Source organism: Triturus cristatus, chromosome 4_1 (assembly GCF_964204655.1).
Source record: "Triturus cristatus chromosome 4_1, aTriCri1.1, whole genome shotgun sequence".
Lineage (NCBI taxonomy): Eukaryota > Metazoa > Chordata > Amphibia > Caudata > Salamandridae > Triturus > Triturus cristatus.
In genome coordinates this window covers 372,645,425-372,673,117 of record NC_140585.1, presented here as the reverse complement: position 1 = coordinate 372,673,117, position 27,693 = coordinate 372,645,425, and the positions used below count along the sequence as shown (strand labels likewise).

The window sequence follows — 27,693 nt, the reverse complement described above, 5'->3', positions numbered from 1 at the left end:
ACAGGGGGCCTGTGCATGTTCCTGACCAGGCTGTATAATGCAGCCAAGTTGGAACATGCAAAGGGTGCATGAACTGTTTGGTCAGCCCGAAAGGGGTGGCCAAACAGTTCATGCACACTTTGGGAGTGCACACCACTCACCCCGTGCCCTGGCCAACCCCGCCCCACCACTGACTAACAGAGAGAAAATAAAATGATAATAACAATGTTAATTTTTTATTTTCCCTTTTGAGCAGTGGGGCGATGCTCCTCCGCCTTAGCGGAGGAGCCGCCACTGCAATTGACATTCTACAGCCTTTCTTTTCCTTTCACTTCCTGCACACCAACAAGATTGTCTCCTAGGTGACTTTTACAAAATCCTCTCACTTTACTGTCAGAGAAAGAAAAAAGTATAGCACCAGTTTCCCATTAGTCAGAAGAAGTGTCCTGACATCTGACCTTTATCTTTGAACGCAAAGTGGCCATTAAATTTGAATATACATGCAGTTTTAGGTAAAACAATATTGTGCACAAATGATAATGTGTGAAAATCGTGTTTCGGTGAATATTTATCATTTGCACTCACCAAGTAAAGTCTTTTAATTTGTTTTGATCCTATTAAAATCTTGGTTTCCATCACGCTTAAGAATTACAAAGAAATGGGCTTCTTAATTGCTGATATACGTGTATAATTCATTTACAGGTATGTAAATGTTGTGTTTTAGAAAACAATTGACCAGTTGCAGCTACTACCGTATGGGAGTGGTGGGGTGGGAGGGGCGGGGAGGAATACAATACAAAAAACAGGACTTACCTTACAGCCTGCCGCCGCCTCTCTTCCGTCCTCGTAATCTTCCTGTCCCGGATGGCAGGAGCACCCGGGCAGACTGGCTCCCCTGAGCCAATCACTACGCTGCAATGCAGCGTTGTGATTGGTCTGAGCGCAGTGGATCGGCACTCTGACTGAAACAGGGAGCCTGTGCATGTTCCTGACCAGCCTGTATAATGCAGCCAGGTAGGAACATGCAAAGTGTGCATGAACTGTTTGGTCAGCCCAATTGCCGGCCAACAGTTCATGCGCATTTTGGGAGTGCACATCTCTTCTCCACTGCCATGGCCAGCCCCGCCCCACCACGGACTACAAGAGAGAAAATAAGATGATAATAACGATATGTTATCATTTTACTTTCCCTTTTGAGCAGTGAGGCAACGCTCCTCCACCACTGCAATTGACATTCTACAGCCTTTCTTTTCCTTTCACTTCCTGTACTCCAGCAAGATTGTCTCCTAAGTGACTTTTACAAAATCCTCTCACTTTACTGTCAGAGAAAGAAAAAAGTAAACACCAGTTTCCCATTTGTCAGAAGACGTGTCCCGACATCTGACCTTTATCTCTGAACGCACAGCAAACGTGACAAGATAAACAAAACTTTTGAAGGCACTTTTATTGCTCATTCCCCTTCGGAATTATAGCATGTTTTCTTTTCGGGGTGCTCCAGCACCCCCAGCACCCCTACATACAGCGTCAATGCCTAGTTATGTCTATCTATCATTCTCTTGGAGTCCAAAAATTAGGTAAAGCCATGTAAAAAAAACACAAGTGGCCACTCACCATGGATAGACAAGGGCTCTCCTTAGATTGCACATAGAATTGGCAGGACATCCTTAAAGTGCGGGTGACAGCCACTGATGACGGACTGACAGGCTACTAGTGGGCAGCAAGCACTTTCCACGGGATGTGTAACAAGGAGAGTTTTCCACTGACTCCTGACAGGAGTTCATACCAATGTTTGGCAGTAAAGCCCTACTCTGCTCTCAGTCTTCTAGTCAGTGTGGTTTTGATTTGGGAACAATTCCTTCCCTTGTCTTACCTTTCATGTACCTGTCTTGCAAACGTTTAAAGGAAAAGTAGACATTAACAGTGCATTTCAGAGAGTTAAAAACGTTAGAGTCAATTAAAAATGTAAAACAATTCAGGTATGGGAAGGAGGGAGAGTCAAAAAGAGAAAATGTGGTAACTATGTATGATTTGTGTACTCAGCTCCTCATGTTAATAACCACAAAACCAGGTGTTAGTCAGCCCCGCATCTTACTCAGCTTAACTCTTCGGCCATGTGCTAGTTTTTGTAAGCATCAGGAGACCAGTCAGCTAGAAAGAGCCCCATGTCAGTCAGGGTTTCTTTCTGTAGAAGGGGTGAAAGTCTTCCTCTTCCCACGTGACTGAATTACAGCCATTCCAAAACACGTAACACTTATTCTCTGCTGCGGACCAATCACAGATACAAGTGAGGGAAGCTGTTTGATTGCATTTCACTGATACTTTGTCTGCTTGGTTGGGGTTACCTACTCTTGCATTTACGAAATCATTTTTCAATGTTCAGGGATATTAGTGTTGCATTTTGATTCTCAAGCAGAGAACTGCGTCCCAAAGGATGTTTCATAAATTACAAATTTGCTCCTCTCTGAGGGCCAGATGTACGACCATACTGAATTGAAACTCGCAATTTACACTCCTTTGCTAATCGCAATTTAGTATGTACGGCAGTGTCAGAGACACTGATTGCGATTCCCAATGGGGTCGCAAAATGCGAGGCTCATGAATATTAATGAGCCACTCACATTTTGCGACCCCATTTGGAATGGCTGGCCCTACCAGGGATGGTGGCCTGCTGGGCTCAGCAGACCACCATGTCTGGGACTGCTTTTAAATAAAGCAGCTTTTTTTTAAAAAAATGCAGCCCGTATTCCGTTAAAGGGAAACAGTATGCATTTAAAAAAATTAAAACGAAACGATTTAGTTTCATTTTTTGAGGACAGGCAGTGGTCCCTGTGACCACTGCCTGCCCTTAAAAAATGTTTTGTATGCATTTGCAAAAGGGAAGGGGTCTCCTAGGGACCCCTTCCCATTTGCGAATGCATTACCACCTACATGAAGTAGGTACTAATTGCGTCGCAAAACATTAGTACATGGGTTAGAGAGTCGCTATTTGGAAGGGAACGCCCCTTCCAAATAGAGAGCCTCTAAAAACTTTTTCGCGAGTCGCAATTCATTTGCGACTCGCAAAATTGTGTTGGTACATGGCCATACCACTTTTAGCATGCGTAAACGGGTCGCTAACCCGTTTGCGCATGCTAATATTGGTCGTACATCTGGCCCCAAGACTCTTATGCAAATACTTCAATATGCTTCTAGATTGACATTTATTTACTTTTCATTTCCAGAACCCTTCCTTCCTGGGACCACATTAGGCAGTACAGTACATATTTTTTTATCCTATTCTCTGTTGCATTTTGATACTTACTTTATGTGGCTGTGAGGCAAAGTCATGCCATGCCAAGTATTCCTGTTCTTTTGCCATGCTTGTCCCCTTGAAACATTGAGCAAGGGCAAATATGCCTCTTTTCGTTTATGGAAATGCATCCAAAGTATGCTTCTACGAGAACGGTAGAGTAGATTTTGGGATCAACAGTATGGCTTCCAGGTGGGCTTTTCCGGCTGCTGCGGACTTCCAGTTAATGTAGTGAAAACAAAAAGAGAAACAGGGCAGCAGCACCTCTCCCCTTTTCTTGTGCCTTTTGAAGTGCACAGCACTTCTAAAGAAGTTCTTGCTTTAGCCTTTCCCTCCTCAGAAAAGTAGAGAAAGTAAAGGACCAATCAGTGAAAAAAGAAATGAGGGGCACTATGCAGCACCTGTCACAATACAACTCCCCAAGAGAGCACATATTAATATACATGATTACTAATTATCAGATGGTGACCAAGTCTCAGTCAACTCTACTCATGTTCTCTCACCAGAGGAAAAATTTGTTTAGCCCAGGCTAGGCACAACCTTGGATCCTTATTTTTTGATAGATGCTCAGATACTCTTCCCCTCTCCTGAACTGGTGGGGTATTTCCTGTGGTTGTAAGTGGTGTTGGATGTACCAGTCCCCCTATATATTTGTGAGATTGGGGAAATATGGCAATGCCTCCCTTGTGGTCCCAAGCTGAGGTGAGGTGATGGGCGGGAGGCTCAATGTGGCTGGCACCTCGCCCCACCTGGCCTGGTGGGAATACTGATGCCAAATCGACTCTCCTGATGGTCTGATGTGCCAGTAGCCAAAGGGTGAGCAAATCTTTCACTGTGCTATCGCCACTTAGATATATTAGCACTAACCAAGTAAAGTGGACGTGTTTGTCATAGAATATACTTTGTGACCCTACAGAAGAAATGGGTAAATTTGAGAGGTGATGAGCCGATCTTTGCACAAACTCTCAGCTTGCTAATCAAACACAAACAAAGCCAATACTTCTGACTTGCATTTAAAGTCCTGACTAAATTATTTAAAAGTCTACTTCAATGAAAAAATGCATTTCTGTTTAGAAAGCATATATGAAATAAATTATTTACTGTGTGATAATTTAGTAAACTTTTCAGATGCAAAATAGCCCCTCGTGCTTTGAAATGCAAGCACTCCATAGGATGTGGAATGAGACAACAGTCACTGGCATGGTGTGAAAGAGAAATATTCATCTGTGTAAAGTCAGAACTAAAAAATATCCAAGTGGAAAGGGATGCACAGGCATGCTGGTAGTAATAGGACTGGAAAGAGAATGAAGGGTGAAACAAAACCTATTTATAGGGCCGTCTGCTTAAGTAGAAAGCAGTGGCTTGAAATGCCGCTTTCGTGTTACTTGCTGGAGCTTTTTAAGCAGAGTTTCAGCTGTTTACTCAGCTCCTCTGCTCGGCCATTTCCTCCGGTCTACCTCTCTTCGGGTGCAAGGAAAATGGAACTGTTCAACCTTCAGATGGGGTGATGAAGCCTAGGGATGGGTTAACAGGGTCAATGAGAGGAGAACATGACGGAGAACCCCAAGACGGAGGAGTCACATCTGCTGTGCTCTAATTCAGCCAACCAAAGCCTTCCCTTGACACTCACTTTTCAGTAGTACCCCTCGTTGTTTACTGCCATGTATTCTGCCTCCAATTTACCTGGCAGTTTATTTTGGTTTAGGTAAAATTACAGAAATGTAAGTCAGACTGTGACAACAACTGTAATCGGCTACAGTTTCTGGCCTGGCAATGATCTGTCTGTCATGTTTCTCTTGCAGTTGCAACTACCTGGGCTGCTCTTGATGGGCTAACAGGTTAACCTCTTCAATGCCCGTGACGAGCTGGTCTCGTCATGGGCCGCGGTCGCGCTGTGCCCATGACGAGACCAGATCGTCATAAACCCCGCCCGCTAATACAACGGCCGGCACAGGGCGGGGAAAGGGGCGGGCACTGAAGGGGTTAAAGAGCCCAAAGATGAACACTGATGCAAAGATACATATGACATGTACCACATGAGGAATTCTGGTGCAAGGTCGATTGTAAAATATGTGTTTCATATTTTGGTTAGTGTAGTTAAAGAGATTGGTAGCAGTGAGTGAGTGATCCCCTGGCCCAGCTCGTCCCTGCCACATGTTGCATGTAGACCATCACACAGTATAGAAAATACAACTACCACAGGCCCAAATAACTGTTGAGCCTTGGCAGACCTTCAGATTGGGGCTCGCACCACCCATAGTGCAGCGTGGCGGCTGCAGTCATCACCATGCATGCAGCTGCCACACCATCATATGGCTCCATGGAGGCTTCTGCAAGCCGGTGAACTGCGACTGCCGGCTGTCAGAATGTGTGCTGCAGGAAACAGACAACTGGTTCCATCGAACTTCACTCTAGTGGTCCCAACCCAGTCTCTGAGGATGGCTGCAGAAATGAATCTGAAAGGAATGGAAAACAAGCTGCAGTTCTAGGCAGATGCTTCTGCCCCTCCACTCTCTAGCCCTCTCATCTCCCATGTGAAATGCATTCTTTCCAATGACGAAGTTGGTTGGAGTTGTACAGAAATATCATTTCTTATTATCTGCAACAAGAGTGATTGTTCACCAGTGAGCTCTTGCTACAGTAATTATCCTAAACTTTCTTCAAACTGTTTTATCATTACACTGCATATGAACCTTAAAGCTACTTCAAATGTAATGAATTTCAGGAGCTTTTTGAGTGGATTGCACACAGGTCCAGGTGACACTGCAGCACAACAGCCAGTAGAGGGCACATTACTATCACTATTGACCAATGGATATCTAGGCGTGTTTTTTTTTCCATCCAATCATAATTGAACACTATGACACAGTATGTAAATGAACAAATAATTGCATGGTGATCTCTCCTTTTGCTGACGTTGAAGCGATTTTCGAATGTTGCATTTAGACATTGAGCCTCAACAAGTGCTAAAAATCTGTCCAGAAGGTTATGGTGACCCTGGATTTCTCTTCTGGTTAACCTTTAGATTTGAGTGCAAATTAGTGCTAAGCTACGCCCGATTGAAAAGCCCCAATGAGTGCAAAACCGGCCTTGGGTTGCTTGTGTTCCAGTTCAGAGAGGATCTCGCTTGGCACTTCGGGCAGGACTGATCCTATTGGAGCAGGGTCAAGGCTGATTTGCATATGGCTTGGTCTAATCTGAGGTAGCATGGTGGGTAATAGAACAATGGGTTGGAATGATACCCCGAGTGATGGCCAGTGGTTAGACTTAAGGCAAGCATCCTACCATCACCATTTGTGTGTTTGAGTCATGCTCATTTCGCACACTTGCACAGCTACATGAATATGTTTCAGAATGGTGTCAGCTGTACTGTCACTCATCTATGAAAGTAAGGCCACAATAAAAGAGCGAGAAGAACCTGAACAGACGTTGTGGAACGATTTGATTAATGCAGGAAATGGAGCTTGTCTGCTGTTCCACCTTCACCAGAGAAGAGAAGGCTAAAGGGAATATGTGGCTGTCTGTATGAAGAAACTCTATCCATTTTCATTTCTCGCTCTAACAAACCTGTGCTAATGTTTTGGGGAGGAGCCTGAGGAGCGCTGATGATTCTCTGGTTTCTGTGGTTAAGTTGAGTGAAGCCGCTGAGCTTTAGAAGTTACACCAGAAACAGACGTGGTTGCATCACAAACCCACCTGCTTTGCATGTTTGTTTCTGAGAAACAAAAAACAATGTTGAGTGGTTTCCTCAACATTGCAGCCTGCTTGACAGTTATACCTGATGAAAGTGCTCCAGCTGTCTTGGTGGAAGCACTTTCCTCAGAAATGTTCTACTAATGTGGCGGAAAGCTTTAGGTGGTGACAAACAGGATCTTAACGACTCCCTGTGTTTAATGGGGAAAGACAATTAATAGCAAACCATGTGGCTTGCTACCACAGACACAGGGAAAAAAGTGAACAAACATTGGGATATACAGGTGCAACTGACACCTGATATGGAGGAACCTGACACAAAAAGGATATGCAAATAACATCCTGTGAAATGACTGGTACACCAGTGGCCAAAGGGCAATACTGGAATCCTTGCAATTAAGAAACCATAAACTCTTTTCAGGAGATGGGAGTACTTCTGCATGAGCCGGCTGGGTGTCAGGGGGTGATTGTTGTGATTAGTAGTGGTGTAAAAGAATGTTGGTGGTGAGAGTCTAGTGGTTGTAGAACATTGGAAAAAACAAGTAGATAAGAATGTAATTAAACCTGTGCAAGCCTAACAACTGTGGGTGGTAAGTCATTGCTGGTCAACATGCTGTGCCACGTATTATGTATGAGAAGACTAGCTTGGGCATGAGTTTTGTCTGTTACGGGGTAAACGCTAGAGATATTGGGATGACATCTTCACTCATTCATATGTGGCCTTGAAGATTGCGTTTACCAGCAAAAAAGAGGCACAGGACTGAATGGGACTGCATGGTAGGGTACTCAGTTAAGACTCCTATAATAAGAGCATGGCATGAATTAAATGGAGGGTGAGGATCCAATAGGAAGTTAAATGTAATTGACTGTAATTCACATAGGAATGTGAAACAGACAGGGAAAAGACAGCAAACAAAGCAATGTGGCCCTGATAAGAACCTTAGCAAACAAGGTATAGTTCCTGGGTATATCAAATTAAACAAAATATGATTACAAAAAGGAAGAAAAAAACGATGAACGAAAGAAAGTAAGCATTTACAAAATCAATAGGCCTTGCTTGTATTTTGAATCCTAACTAAAACATTAAAGAGCCTACTGTAGTGAAAAAAATCAAAAAAATGTTTTCTGTATGCCATGTATCTTTGAGACAATGGGCTTAATGTGTGATGATTCAGACTACTTTTAAGATGTAAATTACTTTCTCTTGAATTGGAATACATGCAGTTCATATGAGGTGGAATGATAACACGAAACAGCCAATAGCATGATGTGAGAGGGAAATACTTCTTAGGCAGTGTCAAAGTCCACTATGTATATTTTAAAGAATTGATAACACTGTAGAGCCATACCTATAAATTAGGGCGTTGGTTCATTTTGAATTGGCAATATAATCCAGGGGTTGCTGTGCACGGGTTGGCTGTTAAAATAGAGAAGACAGCATATTTTAGTGTTGTTTATTTTTAATCACTGTATTTGGAGTCATAAATTCACCAGTGGAACAGAACATACCACAGGACCATAGTTTTCTGCATTCCGTGGCATTTCCCTTGCACTAACATTGGTTCTGGTGCTGCCTCTGGCATGGAGCATGTAAGAAAAAACAACGAAGCAAACGAGGACAGAGAGTTTTGGACCACATGATACCTCCCTCTACCTCAGTGAATTCTGGAGTTCGTATGATAATAATTAAGAATATCTGTCATTGAGGAAAAGACAAAGTTTGTTTTGAGACGGGCTTTAGTTCTTAAAACTCTAAAACACAAATGTGTACAAAAAAGGACAGCTGATGTGAGGCAGAGCATAGTTACACCAGCATGGGTATGCTGCCACTGCACAGATATCATTTATGGAGGAGAGAGGTTAATGACCGATCAGCTCTGGTGTAATGCAATCTGAAGGGGCATTATCCACAATATGCTGAGAAGTCCTGGTATTCCTGGCACCCTGCATAACTGCTCACCCACTCCCCAAGCCCCTCAGTTTGAATGATAACATGGAAAGCATGCTGCCAGTATCTAGGGCCCTCGGGTTTAAGCATATTAGGGCTCTGACTTGCTGTCATCCCCTTGTACTCTGTGGAGGGACTGTCAAGTGAGGTGCTTCTCCCTGCTCCGTGGGGGGTGGGCTTTGCACAACTAAATAATAATAGGCAGCAAGTGCTCACTAACAAATAAAAACCTGCAGTTAGTGCAGCTCTATGCTTGTTACAGATAACGTGCTCGAAGATCTTTTTTAAGGTACAATTGCATTTCCTTTTAAATGTAGTGCCTGTGGGCGAGAGAAACGGTTTTCAGGGTGAAATAATCATCATTTGCATTAAGTAAAATTAATGATACTCTGTTTACAAAGATAAAACATTTTACGTAAATAAAGGTCTGGCCTGAAAGAAGCCAATGGCAGCCGGCACATGCAAAGGAATAGTGTGTTAAAGCTTAAGATTGTATTTAAAGAAAAGGATATAAGGGAAAGTGAACATAATAGTGAAAGGATATAAGGAAAAGTGCACATAATAGTGAATGGAAAAGTGGTTTCGACGGGGGAAAAGTCTGACGAAAACCCGCTGGAATTAACCCGATACTCTGCCTTTCTGTGGCAGCACGTGCCTAAATTAGTTCTCCATTTTGTGGTAGCCCTCAGAGAGCAGCTCCCATTGAGAGGTGAACAAAGGCCACGACCCTGGGGTCAGAGTGTAATACAGGAAGCATGACCTCCTCTTTGTGCGGGGCAGTGCTGTTTACATTGCTTAAGTAAAGATCACCAATACATTAGGCAAAGAGGATTAGACAGGTTACACCCCCAGGGGTACGTTTTATGAAGCGGCAATTCCCCCTAGGGCGCCAACATGGCCATGACGGTGGACTAACAGATTTACGTCGAGTCAAAGATGGCTACGTCTCAGACACGTCGCGAGCCTGGCCGTGCTGACGCTTGTTTACAGCAGGGAAAGGCATGGTTTGGAGTGCTGCGTGAATAATGCAACATGCCGTATGCAGAGCCGGCTCCACAGGTGAAATAAAAGGTTTCCGCTTTAGGTAATAAATACCGCGCTGCTCGGGAGCGAGGTGACTTCCGGAAGACACCGCTAGCTTAATGCAGATAGTGGGCTCCTATTTGGAGACTTTATTTGTGTCAAATGGATCTGTTGTGTTTTTTTTCTTAGCCCAATTTATCAGCCAAGAAGTAAGTATGCCTGCGTCACACCCCACGAGTGTACATATATTTTTATACAAGTTTAAGAAATGTTGGTGCTACCCTGAAATGTAGCTCTGAATAGGTTTTAATTTTTTTTTAATTCAACAGTTTTAAAAAAAACGTGACACGTTCACGCACCTTCTGCTGAATTCGGATGTATTTTTCAATACAGCTGTTATTTTCAACACCATTTCAATCCAGAACAGCTTTCACTTGTAGCAAATTCAACTTGATTAGAATACATTTTTTAAATGCCAGTTTCATTCGGCCGGTAAACGGTAAATCTTGCGTCAGTATTGACTTTGGAAATGTAGCAATTAACTCGTATTGTGTATAAATCACCTTGGTACAATCTGACAATGCGTTTCGATTCATCTGCTCTTGAAATTCAAAGCTTTGTGTCTACTACTGGTTAACGAACGGTGATCAGGAATATTGTCATCAGTATCACCTGCCACCTCTTCACCCAGTGGAAGATGGGGAGCGAGTGCTCCCCCACGGCGCTGAAAATCGGTTAGCCACAAACAGATATTTCTTTCATCCAGCGAACAGCCGGAACTGCCCACTGTAGCATTTAAGGGGAGAAAAATGGTTTGGTGAATGAGGCTCGAAGACGCCTTTTCTGTAGACAAATAAAAGCATGTGGGGACCTCGTCCATGTGGAAAGCACATGAAAGCATTCACTGTCTAGTAAAACTCTCCGTGCTGGCCTATCCGCGCTGATTTAATGGAGACTATGGAATAAAATGCCATAGAGGTGTTGCGAACTGGACTTAGAAGACAGAGTCATAAAACCTTGCTCAATCACTCCTCTTTCCAAACACGCATTCGGGCTCAATAACAGCTGGGGGGAATAAATATATGCAATTTAATAACATTAAGCAACCATATAAATGGATCGTAACCCTTGTGATGCATAATTTAACTGTCTTAGTATTTATAGGCAAGTAACATCAGCATGAAAATGAGTCACTGAAAGTATGGATCGAAGCCAAACAGCAGCTTATTTTTCAAATATTCACAGTTGCAGACACGAACCTACTCGAATCATGGGAGCCAGAGTGCAGTCTTTAATCCGAGATTCTGATTCCTGTATTTGGAAAGACAATCTGACTCCTGCAGTTTAAGAGGTGAGGATTAGTTACCGCCATCTTCATATATTAAATGATACATTTGCAGCTGACCTGAGGATGTGCATGCTTCTCTAATATCACCCAGGTAGCTCTTCTTGCATATCCTATTCCTGCAGTAGACAGTTGTTGCACAAAATGCACAGCTTCTTTGCATGCATTTGAACCTTTTTAACTGTAAAGGGCATGAAGACTTTTTAGGCAAGTGTATGTGTGAGAAGCACTAAAAATGGGTGAAAGTACAACAAAGTGTGTGAATTGTTATTGGCCACTATCTGTCATTTTGCAATCGTGCATATGGCTGTACGCGTATCTCCTTACGCATGATTCTCCGGTCATGTGATCTTCATGTAAGCAACCGATCTATCATTTGTGGGGAGCTCTCTCAATCACCATAGCCCATGTCACGGCGAGTGGAACAGGGGCAGTGAATCAGATATGCAGATTGCATAGATTCATTCCAGATACATTTTAGAATTACCGTGCTACAAAGAGTACTGTAAAGCACTTAGCACTGCACAATTGCCATCCAAGGGCAGGTATATCACACAGCAACTTGAATTACAGCACATTGCAGGCCAGCAGCTGTTTCAGATGTGTTTTTCTCAGAGTGAAATAGATAGAAGAATGCACATGCAGGGCAGATTGGGCTTTTAGGCAAAAAGAATAGCAGGTTACATTGAGACACATAATGGACTCAGATGGAAACAACATAGTACATATATATTTAAACAGAAAAAGACAAAATAAAAAGGAGCTGCTCTTGTATTTCACTCCCATGATTTCAGTATTGAAATTCAATTGTATTCTATATCTAGATGTTGGAATCTCATTCAATTTCACACAGGCGTGCCATTGCTGAAACATAAACACATACACACTGTAGACACAATCCCAGGAAATTGAGACACATATTTAAACCTATTGGGCCATGAAAATGGAAATGTAGTGACACAAAGCTATTCTTTTTGCTATGAAGCTAATATGAGCTGTGGAGTACAAACCTCTGCAATGCTGACAGAGGATACTTTTCTCCCCTGTCAGAACTGTGCATTCTTGTGAGGAGCCTCCACTAAGCACGACTCTTGCGGAAGGAGATATGTGTCAGATACATATCTTGATGCAAAATTTTAGATAATAACCTGCACCCCTGTCTCAGAATGCACATTTTGCTCATGTGAAACACATTCATTTCTTCCTGAAAAGCGCCCAGGCACGGTATTTTATACATGTTCAACTATTGTTTTGGCACATGCACACAATTTGTTTTGCAGTCGTGCAGATCCGGAAACAAACTTTATGAATGTGGCTGAAGGCTTTTAAATTGATAGCCTTCCACTGCTGGTGACCTGGACGTGCTCAATCGAATAAAACAAACACTTACAAAATTATTTGATTGATTTAATTGAAGTATGTCTCCAGGAAAACAATGAGCTTGTCATTAGCTAGGACTCCTTATTTTGCTCCTGAGGCTCTCGGAAATGGGGATGTGGAGGTGGCACATAGATAACAAGAACCAGACATCTTCAACTTTCTTTTGTCAACTTTCTGAAACATTTTAGAATATTTGAACATTTTTCAACTGCAAACGGCATGACCTGAGTGAGAACATTTTCCTCCTAATTCAGCAGACTGTTCTCTTTGTTATAAAATAATTTACAAAATAACGGACAAAAAGAAATGCCTTTCAGACACTCAACTATGTTATATTAGCAATAATGGTCAGACCAAATATGTTTTAGTACACGGTTATGGAAAACACCTTTGATTACTTCTTCACATTACTAGGGACGGGGGTGAAACTGCGCATACTTTTCATGGCTGTTGGGGTGTTCCTTCTTGAACCTGGTTTTGTTATTAATGAGTTCAGTTCTATGATTTGGGTAATATAAATATTTGTATAGAATCATATTCTGTTTTAAATTTAGGACACATTTTAGCATTTTTTAAAAAGATGTATTCACTTTGTGAAGGTTTCTTGGATCATTGTGGATTACTACAGTAGGTTAACATTTACAAACATATTTTTCTAACAAGAGCAGTGCTTACTAAATCCACTCAGAACCAGTTGTTTCTCTTCTTCCATGTCTATTTGTTCATATTCCTGATTTTAAAACAGAGCGTAAAAATTATTTGAGAAATCCTATCCAAAAAGATAGCAGTAAATGTGGAAAAGCGCGGACTATAAGGCAGCGCGCCATTAGGATCCAGGCCCCCGGGATTCCGGTCACGCCCCCGTGGCTCCTGGAACAGTGATCGGTCGCTGCGATCAACAAGAAGTACTTCCGGGTCAACGCTGTTGTAATTTCCTGCTGGGGCGGTAATGGGGGGGGGGAAGGGGGCAGCAGGCCTATTTAGGGCACTTTGCACTGCCCCTCGCCCTCTCTTCCTTACTGCACCGGCCCCTGTGTGCTATGGACTGGTTGAATCTGATGGGGGCGGGGCCGGGAACAATCTGGGGGGTCCGGGGTCTATGACACATTTCAATTATGGTATCTCGTCGATCCAGGGTTTGATGGCTGCGGCGAATCCCGCTGCCCCGTAGCCTCAGGTGACCTGCGCCCCTCCCCCTGTTGTGGAGGCAGTCGTTTTGCTCGGCGGTCGGAGATGGCTGCTCGATTTCGGCGTTGTGCTTGACTGAAATGGATTGCGTTTGGTGCTTTCTGCCTCGCGCGGAGTAACGCGTCTGAAACGTGAACGAAGAGTGGAGGCATTCAAGACAATATCGGATTACAGCGGCATGCGAGTTTGATATTTGACCAGCTGCTGATGCGCCGTGGGGGCTTTCAGGAGGTTCCCTGTTAAAATCAAGACCCGGAAAGGCTGGAAAGCTGGAAGTGGTCAAAAATCCAAGTATGAAAACATCGTTGATGATTCTTTAACTGTGCCTGGAGCTTTAGTGACTCTACAGATTTGCCGCTCTGCTCTGGACAACTTGATTAAGCGGTGAGTCATATTGTCCTTGACAACTGCTGTTCCACTTTCCTATTTTCATACTGTCTGGGACGCGCAAGGCACCTAACCGCTTTTTCATTCCTGCAAAGTTAAAGACTTTAACAAAATTTTTGTTTTCTCAACTTTGTTATTTGCAAAAGATGGGGAAAAGCCTTAAATCTGCTATATTACCTGATGCAGCCGCAAAACGCAAGATTATGACACGCTTGGGTCAGACAAAACCAACTCTACCCATAGTGATGCTAGAGAATAATCCGGGTCGAATTCAGGCTATCTCTAGTCAACTTAGCGTCACTGGAGTCGCATTTATCTGCAGATGCAGATTCTCCCTCCAAGATGTCAACATTAATCTCCAGCACAGAGTCAGGCTCAATCCCGGAAAACCCTAGTTTGCTTTCTAGTCTGCCTCCTGCTCATCTAGCCTTAACTGCTGGGCCCAGCAAAAGAGAATTTCCGTTATTTCAAAAAAAAAATGGCTCACAAATATCATCCGATACTCCGAATCCCTCATTAGCTAAGGATAAATCTATTCTAGAAGCATCCGGGGGAGAGGATACTTTACCGTCTCGATCGAATAACTCCACTCCGATAGCAATTCAATCATTGGACACATCTCAAGCCTCGGTTTCATCATCAGAGAAGTCTTCCGAGAAGTCTATTTTGAGACTCCCTAAATTAATAATACAACTTGCAGACTCTCCGGTAATGACATCTACCAGTTTAACGCCTCCCTCCACATTTCCCCTACACTTAGGCCCAGATTTTACACCTCAACCTGAAGGGGAGAGTACGACAGGACTAAGTTCGTCATTCGTCACAGCTTTTTCTGAGATCTTGGCTACACAAACTGGGGAGGATTATCTGACATCAGAAAGAGGAGAACCCTTCCCTCGAGTTAGGGAACAAGCAGGGCTTATATCCTCCGCTCAATCACCTTCCCCGCCTCAAACGGCTGAGATTAAAGAACACACTACTCTCCAAATGGATATCAAGGTAATGCTCAATATGATTCTAGAGGGAATCCGAGATTTAAAAAAATCTCAAGAATTGGTTACGGCATCTATTCATCGTCGTCTGGACAAAATCGAAGAGACTATGGCAGGTTTCCCTGCTAGAATGCAAGAAGCTGAAACAAGAATTTCGGAATTAGAGGATCAGATGGCCAGCATGTCAGTGAGAGTAAAAGACAGGGTAAAAGAAAAACGCCTTTTGGAAAATAAACTGGAGGAACTTGAAAGTCATTCCAGGCGTTCCAATTTACGCTTTGTGGGGGTCCCGGAGGGGATTGAGGGAGCACAACCGATCCAGTGGATTGAATCTTTTGTCAAACAGCAGATTCTCCCAGGCTGTATGGATGATTTAACAATCACGCGGGCACACAGGATTCCATCGCATCCTTTTCCTAACTCTCGGATACCACGTACTCTACTAGTCAACTTTGCTGACTTCAGAATCAAAGAGAAAATATTAACCAAGGCAATCGAATCGAGACAATTTATGGTCAATGAGACATCAAAGTGTCGTGTTTTCTCAGACATGTCAGCTCAGGCAGCTAGGAGACGCAAAGAGTTTGTTAAGCTTCTCCATTTGTTCAAAGCTAAGGGGGCACAGGCCTCCATAGCCCAGCAATCTAAACTAAAGGTGTTAGTCAGAGGCAAATTTCTAATGTTTTCGTCTGTTGAGGAAGCTCAAGACTTTCTAAAAGACCTTTCAACAGGGTAGAATGTCTCCCTGGGGTTTCAAGACTTGAGAGTTGGAGGTTAGTAGGGAAGTGAAGTCAGGGTAAGGAAAGAAGAAGGAAATCAAGAGAAGAGAAGAAGGGTATTAGGTGAATAAGGGAAGGGAAAGTAGTGTGAGGGAGAGTGAGAAGAAATGTATCTAGGCAGCCGAGTAAAGTCTGTGTAGCAATGCGTGCCTTTACCAGGGACGGAGGGGATCTAGGTCACCCATACAGGGTGCAACAACAAAGCACCCTATGCGGTTTGGGAGGGAGAGATGTGGGAAGCGGGGTAGTCCCTCATCTCTAGGGTTTAGGTGGTGGTGGGTTGGGGGGTTAGGGTTTCGTGGGGTGGGTTTTCGGGTGAGGGGGTTTGGGTTGAAAAAAATAAAATGAGCAGTATCAGGGAAAATTATAATTGGGATAAATCAAAGGAAATTACGATCAGGTTTACTCTACATAAGAATGATTAGTAAAGGTAATAAATGTATAATAATGTCTGTTAACGTAAATGGCATCTTAAATAAGCAGAAATATGGTGGATTAATTAGATGGGTTGCCTCCTTCTCCCCCCATGTTTTATTTATGCATGAAACTCATCTAAAAACCAATTTTCCTAAATTATTTCTTCCTGTTTTTTTTTCTCATGCGTTTTTTGCCTCTTCTGGTTTAGCACAAAGAGGGGTCGCCATTTATTTCTCTAGGAACCTTTCATGGGAGTTTTCTCAAATAGAGAGAGATCCTCAAGGGAGATGGATTTGGGTAGTCGCTAAATTGGACGGTGCAATACTTAATTTCATAAACTATTATGGCCCTGTGGTTGACGAGACCCTTCATTTGACCACTATTGCAATATCTATATCTATATCTAATAAGGGGGGTCCCAGGAAAAATAATCATGGGAGGAGACTTCAACTTTATTCAAGACATTAAAAATGATACTTCTAATGTAAATAAAAAAGAGTTGAAACCACGTACTAAGAAAACTCTGGAAGCCCTCAGATCGGAGCATCACTTATATGATCCCTGGCGGCATTTACACCGCTCCGTCCATCAATATACTTGTTTTTCGCGACAATTCTTTACGGCCTCGCGTATCGATTTCTTTCTATTATCTCAGTCACTAAAGTGTTTGGGTTCGGAGATAGGGGCCAATTCTTTTTCAGATCACTCATTTATTAAAATAGAAGTTGAGGTATCTGAACAATTAAAGTCTCGCTCCAGGTGGCAGATGGATCGGCGCTTAACGCAAGACCCTATCTGGGTGTCAAACACTAAGCAGTGGATATCTGAGTTCTTTTCTCACAATCTGGATTCAGCAGGGATATTTGCGGTCTGGGGCGCATTTAAAGCGACACTACGTGGTCAATTAATAGCTTATTCATCAGCTCAGAATAAAATACGGCGAGATAATATTGCTAAACTTCAGCGTGATGTTGAAATAGCCTCACATCCTCTAAATAATTTACAAGGCTTTGCTAATCCTAACTCCTGATTTCTCCTGGATAAGGCTAAACAATCATTGCGAGAATTTTTTATACTAGAAGAGATTAGTCATGCAAAAAACTTCCAGCAGAGGGTGTATGAAGAAAGCCAGATGGTAGGCAAATTACTGGCAGGGACAACTAAATTGAAGCAGGAAGCTGAATCGGTAAATGAGATTACCGACCCCCGAACTGAGAGTATAACGCACGAAAAAGAACAAATAGCCCAGATTTTTATGGACCATTATTCTAATTTATATACCACACAATATCACATATCACAGGAAAGAATAGCTGAATATTTTGACGCGGTTTCATTCCCTCACTTGTCAGAACATCGATGTGAGTTAATTAGTCAATAGATTACTGAGTTAGAGGTTTCACAAACGATAAAATCCATTTCAGGGGCTAAGGCGTCCGGAGCGGAAGGTTTTCCCGCAGAATTATATAAAACCTTCTCCCAGGAGCTGACTCAATTTTTGACTAAGCTCTTTAATGTTATCAAAACTGGCTCAGATATTCCCATGAGTTTTAAAGAATCGTTGATTGTCAGCTTTGTTAAAAAAGGTAAAAACCCAAAGGATGTAAACTCTTATCGCCCGATTAGTTTGCTTAATGTCGATTATAAACTATTCATGAAAATCTGGGCTCAGCGTTTTACACCTGCCGCCCAGGAAATAATACACAGTAATCAATCAGGTTTTATAGCCGGTCGTTTTATGTCATCTAATACCAATTATTTGATTCAAGCTCTTGACTATTGTACTTGTAATAAAATTCCATCAATGTTTATGATGCTAGATGCCGAAAAGGCTTTCGATTTGGTAAATTGGGAGGCATTATTTATCGGGCTAAATAAATTCGGATTCCCATTACCAATAATACATATGTTAAGAAATATTTATTCGGGAGCCGAAGCTAGAGTAGTTTTGAATGCTGTGCAGCTTGGATCAGTATCTATTAAACGTGGGACCAGACAGGGTTGTCCCCTTTCCCCTTTGTTGTTTACGTTTTTTATAGAGCCTCTGACAATAAGAATTAGAGAAAATTCCGAAATAAGACCTCCAATAAGTGGTATGGAGAAACTGAAATTATTTGCCGACGATGTTATTCTTTATTTACATCCGGATAAATCTAATTTAGATCATCTGTTGGCGGAATTCACTAATTTTGAATCTATAGGGGGATATAAAATTAATCAAAATAAAACGGAGATCATTATATTAAATCTAAATGACAACTCCTTCTTACCACCAACTTTACAAATCCAAGCTGCTAAGTTAGCCCCGGTACGTTATCTAGGTATTTTTATTTCTAAATCAATAGATCAATTATTCTCTCTGAATTATAGGGCCACATTGACTAAAATAAAAACTCTTCTTGATAAATGGTCTGTACTTCCTTTATCTATAATCGGTCGGGTGTCCCAGATTAAAATGATGATTCTCCCGCTTTTTTTGTTCCTTTTCAGTAATGTACCTTTAAAAATTAATGCGAGTTATTTTAAAGAAATCGATTCTTTATTCAGGAACTTTATATGGGCCAAGAAGGCATCCAGGGTTAAACTTGAGGTTCTACAACTTGAGGTAGAAAATGGGGGGCTCGCCCTTCCAAAAATGCGAACTTATTATGAGGCAGTCATGCTCGATAAAATAGCTTGTTTTTTAGACACTAATAACTCAGAAGATCATTTTTTTTTAAACAAAATGCTTCAGGAGGCAGGTGTACAACTTCCTATTTTTTTGAAAATCGTTAAATTGCCAAAAAAAACTAGGTATAAAACATTACGGGATTTTTCTTTTAGATTATTATCTTTATTTAAACAAAATAGTTTCCCAGGATGGCTTTACTTAAAGCTTCAAGAATGCAAGGCTTTAGGATTATCTCTACATCCAGGACGTATTCTGAAATGGAATGAAATGGGCTTAGTGGAATTGCGACATTTTTTCATGAATAATAGGATTATCTCGTGGCAGGAGATTCAAAACAAATTTCCAGATCAAAGTGTGCTTAATTTTCTTGATTACTCTCAGATTGCTCATTTTCTCCATTCGGCCAATTTCCCCCCTCCTTCCGCGACGATATATCTGTCTTCCCTTTTATATGAAATTAAAGTGAAAGACATAGGAAAATGGTATTCTTTTCTACGGAAGGATAGTGAGCTCCCTATCTTGAATAATTTTTTGGTCAAGGTTCAGCGGAAAACAGGGTGCGCTCTCTCAAGTCAAGAATGGCAACTTCAAGCTCAGCTAGGCCATAAGGTTTTGAGAGCGGCTAATTTTAAACGGATGGCTTTTCTAAGTAGATGGCTAGCATATTTTACCCCTGCGGCCCTGAGTAAACGAATTCCGGACGTAGAAAGTAGATGCTTTCGTTGTCGAGCTGGAGAGGAAGGGAACTGGCTTCATATTTTCTATACCTGTCCGGAGCTTAATGAATTTTGGCGAAATATTTTTCGAGCCATAAGTCAGGCCATCCATAAATCGATAGATCCTCAAGAAAAGATAGCCTTATTTGGAATTTCTAGAACTATCTCTGGTTTGACTAAATATGAAGAGGCTTTTGTTATGATTTGTTCACTGATGGCACGATCGTTAATTTTGCAAAATTGGAGATCACCTGAGATACCCTCATTTATGAAATGGTTCAATAAAATGAAGCGTACTAGGGCGTTTGAAGAAGCTTATGTGATGAGGGTGGGAGCATTGAGTAAATTTAAGAAGACCTGGCAGTTTTTTGATTATTTTGATATGGCCTGAAGTTGTTGTGGTTTTATCAGCTGTTTTCATATCTAATAGTATAGAAAAAGTTTTCAATTATGTTTTATTTGGAATATGAATGTTACATATATGAAGAGTGACTTCTTTTGATTGTATTTTTTTTTATTTATTTATTTATTTTCCCTGCTCTGCTCAATAAAAAAAAAAAAAAAAAACATTTCAATTATGAATGGTCAGGGCGAAGGTGTCTAAAAATACAAAAAGGTACAATTATTTCATTATACATTTACAGTCAGTCAAAAAAGCCTAGTGATAATTTTTAAGCAATCACTCCAAAACAAACTCGGGTAAATCTAAAAGATGTAGCTAAGTTACAGTCTAAGTTCTGCAAACTAAATGCAAGAATTCTCCAGTGCCTTTTTTAGTGACCCATATTATTTCCTTGCGGTAGTGCCTGCTGGGATTGTAGCAGTGCTCTGGTGCAGATAACTATTTATATTCCGGATGAGCTATATTGATTTAATAACATATGTGGCTGCAAATCTTTCCAACGTTCTATGGGATGAAAGGCTTCACATTTAATAAATGCTATGCGTAGCACTTGAAGTCGTGCAGTACCACAGTGCAGAGTTCAGAGCTCTACAGCTCTGTACCGCTCCACGTTGGCAAAGAGTGGCACACCCAATGCTAGAACATGTTTTGTAAGACGGTGGGAGTTGTTTCAGCCCTATACTCACAAAGAGTTTTTTTTAATTTTCATAAATGAATGCTTGTGTTTACTGCATGCATTAAAAATCTAGTGTTCAGTATCTATTCAACACATTTTAATTGGTTTTCATCACAGCCTCTGTACTTTACATCATGCTTCCTTTTTACCATCTAGAGCCCTCAGAATTACAACTGCTGTTTTTAGCTCTCCCTCCTTCTGAAACTTTCTATATATCCTCCTCATCATAAAGATATATAAATATAGATATAATCAGCATTTACAACGCGGTCGGAACCACGCATACCTTTATAATGCAGGCTTTACAACACCTGCATTTTTACCATGCATGCCTTTACCACGCATATTTTTACAGTGAATATGCCTTTTACCACGTATACCTTTACAGCGAAAATGTAAGTACTTCGCAGGTAAGTGTATTATATATATATATATATTCACTCAAAAAACCATAGGTTTCAGGCCTGATATAGTTAGGAATTAGCATTTAAAGAACCTTAGAAATTCACTGAAAAAACAATAGGTTTTAGGGGTGTTATAGTTAGCTGGACATTTCACTCGAACAAAACCATTGAAATTCCTCCGATATAGTTAGTTGTACTAACTACATCTCGCGCGCCCGCAATTCACTGCTGATGATGTCACATATTACATCATTCATTACATGGTCAGTGACATCACTGATGACATCTCAAATGACATCACTGATGACATTACTGATGACATCATCCAGTGAATGTGGTTTGGTTAGTTATTTAAATATGTATTATATATACATATAGCAATTTGCATTGAAGAATGAGTGGATATATAAATATAAATATCTGGATGGAGGATTTAGTAGCAGTGTGATTGACTGTTTACTTGACTAATTTATAGTGTCTCACTAAATATATTGTATAGTGACTAAACTGTTTGAATATCTATATCACTTTGTCAGTTGTTGTGTAAACTGCTGCACTAGTTGGTTACTAGCTACGTGAAAGTCTATATTAGTTATAGATTAGTTAACTGAGTATTTGTATGGGAGAGTGAATATGTGTGTGGTTCGGTGGGGGGTGTGTGACAGCCCAAAGATGTGTGAATAGTTGATTGAGTAGGTATATGAAGTTAAAACTACATGTTATAACAGTTGTTTGGGTGAGTGAATATCTTTATGGGTGTGGTGATGACCCAATATATGTCTCAATGGTACATGTCCAACAAACTAGAAAAGTAAAAGCCAGTGTATGTGTCAGTTGTTGTATATAAATAAGTATACATAAGACTCAGTGATTGTATGAGTGACTGTATGGATAACTGTATACTTGTAATAGAGTATGAGTTATTATCTATATGAATAGATGAAGTGGTGTTTTTATAAGTGTATAGCTAAGTAAAAGTAAGTATGATCCATTGTTTGCATAAGTGAGTAGGATGACTTCATAAGTGATTAGGATGTCTGCTGGTGTGTAATGTCGATATAGGTGCATAAGTATATTTGATAGTGTTCTATTGATCATTGACAGCATGTATGAGTTAATCTATAGGTAAGTGATTAGATGTGTGTATAGATCTAGGAATCACTGAGTGGGTGTTTAAAAACTTGTATTGGTGTGTCAATGGTTTTAAATCTGGCAGTCTGTATTTTACAGTGAGTGATGAAAGGTTATACTAGTGTATGATGAGGTGTATCTGATTGTCACGTGGATGATGTCATCAGTGATGTCATCAGTGATGTCATCAGTGATGTCACTGACCATGTCATGAATGATGTAATATGTGACATCATCAGCAGTGGATTGCGGGCACGCGAGATGTAGTTACTACAACTAACTATATAAGGGGAATTTCAATGGTTTTGTTTGAGTGAAATGTCCAGCTAACTATAACTCCCCTAAAACCTATTGTTTTTTCAGTGAATTTCTAAGGTTTTTTGAATGCTAATTCCTAACTATATCAGGCCTGAAACCTATGATTTTTTCAGTGAATTTCAAAGGTTTTTTAAATGCTAATTCCTAACTATATCAGGCCTGAAACCTATGGTTTTTTCAGTGAATTTCAAAGTTTTTTAAAATGCTAATTCTTAACTATATCAGGCCTGAAACCTATGGTTTTTTCAGTGAATTTCAAAGGTTTTGTAAATGACAATTTTTAATGTATTAATTGTTATACTGATTATTTTGATACTGATTTACTACATTTTGTAAACTGTTTATTTTTAGATATTTTATTTTGTTAATTACATTATACATTACAATACAAAATATACTTTCTCAGAATGAATTACTTTAGTTTAAATTCTTTGCAAATAGGCAATAGACTTTTAAGTACAGTAGTTACAGTTGTTGTAATGGGCAACACAATTTCAAACACAATGCAACATTGAGCTCAATGTGAATTTCTAGTCAAATGCAATTAGTTATTTTATGGATTACTTTTCAACCACAGGACTGGATCCTAGATTCAGTCCTTGGACATCTCCTGTAAACAGTTGAGTAAAAGCCTTTTGGTTACAGTAGTGATTTTTAAGGAATATTATTGCATTTTAAAAGTTGACAGAAACATTTTCACATCGAATCACCAATGTTATCCTATAGCAGAAAATTCACTTAGCAAGTAAGTAGTGTTATCGTTACTTTTTCTTACTCAGTGGTGGATCCTGGATCCAGCACTGGCCAATCTCCTGTAAACAGTTGAAAGAATGTGTTTAAGTCATATAGACGACTTTTTAGGAATATTTTTAGTTTGTGAAAATAGACACTTGGAAACTTTTCTGCTCAAAACCACACAATGGATTCCTATGGAAAGAAATACAAGTTACTGGTAAGTACGCTTAGAATTACTTTTCAGGGTCAGTGCTGGTCTAAAAGATGCAGCCCTGGGTTCTCTGCTGATAACAGGTGAGTAAATCGGAATTCGTAGTTCGGCTGATTTTAGAGGAATATTTGTACGTTTCAAAAATGGACACTTTAAGAAACTTTTCTGGTGAAAACCACACAATGGATTCCTATGGAAGGAAATACAAGTTACAGGTAAGTACGCTTAGAATTACTTTGCAGGGTCAGTGCTGGGCTAAAAGATGCAGTCCCGGCTTCTCTCCTGATAACAGGTGAGTAAATCGGAATTTGTAGTTCGGCTGATTTTAGAGGAATATTTGTACGTTTCAAAATTAGACACTTAGAAACTTTTCTGGTGAAAACCACACAATGGATTCCTATGGAAGGAAATACAAGTTTACAGGTAAGTACGCTTAGAATTACTTTTCAGAGTCAGTGCTGGTCTAAAAGATGCAGCACTGGGTTCTCTCCTGATAACAGGTGAGTAAATCGGAATTCGTAGTTCGGCTGATTTTATAGGAATATTTTAAAGTTCCAAAACTCCACACTTAGAAGAATTTTCAAGTGAAACCAGTCAATGTTACCCTATGGAACGAAATTCACTTAGCAGGTAAGTAGTGTGATCGTCACTTTTTCTTACTCAGTGGTGGATCCTGGATCCAGCAATGGTGCATCCACTGTAAACAGTTGAAAGAATGCGTTTAAGTCATACAGGCGATTTTTAAGGAATATTTTTAGTTTGTGAAAATAGACACTTAGAAACTTTTCTGGTGAAAACCACACAATGGATTCCTATGGAAGGAAGTACAAGTTACTGGTAAGTACGCTTAGAATTACTTTTCAGGGTCAGTGCTGGGCTAAAAGATGCAGCACTGGGTTCTCTCCTGATAACAGGTGAGTAAATCGGAATTTGTTCTTCGGATGATTTTAGGTGAATATTTTAAAGTTCCAAAACTCCACACTTAGAAGAATTTTCAAGTGAAACCAGTCAATGTTACCCCATGGAACGAAATTCACTTAGCAGGTAAGTAGTGTGATCGTCACTTTTTCTTACTCAGTGGTGGATCCTGGATCCAGCAATGGTGCATCCACTGTAAACAGTTGAAAGAATGCGTTTAAGTCATACAGGCGATTTTTAAGGAATATTTTTAGTTTGTGAAAATAGACACTTAGAAACTTTTCTGGTGAAAACCACACAATGGATTCCTATGGAAGGAAATACAAGTTACTGGTAAGTACGCTTAGAATTACTTTTCAGGGTCAGTGCTGGGCTAAAAGATGCAGCACTGGGTTCTCTCCTGATAACAGGTGAGTAAATCGGAATTTGTTCTTCGGATGATTTTAGGTGAATATTTTAAAGTTCCAAAACTCCACCCTTAGAAGAATTTCCAAGTGAAACCAGTCAATGTTAGCCTATGGAAGGAAATTCAAGTTACTGGTAAGTATGGTTAGAATTACTTTTCAGGATCAGTACTGGGCTCAAAGATGCAGCACTGAGGGCTCTCCTGATAACAGGTGAGTAAATCGGAATTCGTAGTACATCCAGTAAGCGCCACAGAGCTGCGTAGCAGAGAGATGTCAAAAGGGGCACGGCCTGCACCACCTCTCTGCAACGCAGCGCAGTGGCGCTTCCTGGAAGCACCTGGTGGGCTACTTGGCCCCCATGGTCCCTCAGGTTTGAAGTGGAATTTTTTCCCCAACTTAAAACGCGCCACAGGGCGTGTTTGCACACATCACGTCAGGCCCCATCCCCTCCCTTCACCACTGTGTAAACGCGCACTGTCACTGTTCTAAGTTGAGAGATTAAGTCCCCTTCAATCCTAAGTGTCCCTAGGGTCAAACTAGCCCACTAGGTACCTCCAGTAAGCGGCACAGAGCTGCGTTGCAGAGAGGTGTAAAAAGGGGCGTGGCCTCTGAACACCTGTCTGCAACGCAGCTCCCTAGCACATAATGGAGATACCTGTTGGGCGATTTGGCCCTCAGGGACCCTCAGTATTGAAAGATAATTAATTCCCCAGCTTAAAACGCGCCACAGGGCGCGTTTGCACAGTGGTGAAGGAAAGGGGCGGCCACGTGATATGTTTGCAAACACACCCTGTGGCACGTTTTAAGTTAGAAAATTAATTCCTCCTCAATCCTGTGGGTCCCTGGGGGCCAACTAATCCACCAGGTACCTCCAGTATGCGCCAGGAGGCTGTGTTCCAGAGAGGTGTTTAGAGGCCACGCCCCTTTTTACAACAATCTGCAACGCAGCTCCGTGGCGCTTACTGGAGGTACCTGGTGGGCTAGTTGGCCCCCAGGGACCCTCAGTATTGACAAGGAATTAATTCCCCAACTTAAACAGGGCCACAGGGCGTGTTTGCACACATGTGAACTCAGGCCCCGCCCCCTCCCTTCACCACTGTGCAAACGCACCCCGTGGTGCGTTTTAAGTTGGGGGATTAACTCCCCTTGAATACTGAGGGTCACTGGGGTGCAACTAGCCCACCAGCTACCTCCAGTAAGCGCCACAGAGCTGCGTTGCAGAGAGGTGCAAAAAGGGGCGTGGCCTCAGAACACCTCTCTGCAACGCAGCTCCCTGGCGCATACTGGAGGTACCTGGTGGGCTAGTTGGCCCCTAGGCACCCCAGTATTCAAGGGGAATTTGTGCCCCCTCTGCAAACGCGCCAGGGGACGCGTTTGCAGAGTGGTGCAAGCAGGGGGCGTGGCATCTGGCCCGATCCGTTTTTTTTATTTTTAAGAAGGGGGGCTGTGTAGCTCCCCTTCTTTTTCTAATTTATTGGCCCTGGGGACACCATCCCCCAAAGCCTGCCCCCAAATTAATTTTTTAAAACAAAAACATTCGGAAGGGGGTCTCTTGGACCCCCTCCCGAGGCCATGATCTGCCCCGGGGACCCCATCCCCCGGGGCATGGTTCTTTTTATTTTTATTTTTGGAGTGGGGCTGCCTTGCCCCCCTCCTGTGGCCACTTATGGCCCCGGGGACCCCATCCCCCGGGACCAGCCCTTTTTTATTTTAAAAAAAAAATCATTTTGGGGAGGGGGACCCCATCCTCCATTGGGGACCGTGGGGGGGTCCCCAATCCCCCCACGGTCCCAGCCGGCTCCCCGCATCCTGCGGGAGCCGGCATTGCTTTTCCACATGGGGAGCAGCTAACATGTAACAATTTTGATATTTAGAGCCCTGGGGAGGTGGCGGTGCCCGGGGCGTGTGGGGTCGCTTGACCCCCCCACACAGGGTATATTTTTAAAAAATAAAGCCCAGGGGGGTGGCAGTCCCTGGGGCCGCAGGGGGCCGTGAGCCCCCCATTTATTTTTTTAAGCCCCGGGGGGTGGCGGTCCTTGGGGTTGAGGGGACCTGAGAGCCCCCCCAACAAAGAAATTGAAGCCCCGGGGGTGGCGGTCCCCATAGGCTGGGGGGGCCTGAGAGCCCCCCAATGAATATTGAGAAACCCCGGGGTGGCGGTCCCCGGGGCTGGGGGGGGCTTGAGAGCCCCCCCACACAATTGAAATAAGCCCTGGGGGTGGTGGTCCCTGGGGCTGGGGGGCCCCTCTGGGCCCCCCTTTACATAATTATTGCCCCCGGGATTTGGCCCCCCAGGGGGGCCAATTACCAAAGAAGCGCATCTTTTTAAAAAAAAATTCGGCCGAAATTGGCGCTGGATGCTCGAATCTCGACGATTTTTTGGGGGGCCCTGGGGGTCCTTGTGGGACCCCCTGAGCAGGCCTGGGGGTCAGGGTGTTTCTACCCTGCCCCCTTTTTGCGTTTTTCGCATTTGTTTTTTAAGTTTCTTGTGCCTTGCTTCTACCAACACTTCCTGATTCAGAGTGTTGGCAGCCAATTAGCATACAGCTCGTGCTCGTGAGGGTGCGGGGAGGGTGCGCGGATCCTCCGAGGCCATAGATATATATCTACTTTTACCTGTAATTTTCTCAGGAACTACTGAACGGATTTACACCATTTAAGCAAAAGGCACGAGTCTGAACTG

At 42.1% G+C, this 27,693-nt stretch overlaps 1 long non-coding RNA gene across 1 annotated transcript in view; it reads left to right on the top strand.

Moving 5' to 3' along the window:
* Positions 1-27,693, top strand: part of LOC146854968 (uncharacterized) — a 187,504-nt gene that overhangs the window by 131,705 nt on the left and 28,106 nt on the right. The window contains exon 2 of the long non-coding RNA XR_014981260.1: positions 11,178-11,283. This is a non-coding gene — a long non-coding RNA (uncharacterized LOC146854968). The remainder of the gene's footprint in view (positions 1-11,177; positions 11,284-27,693) is intronic.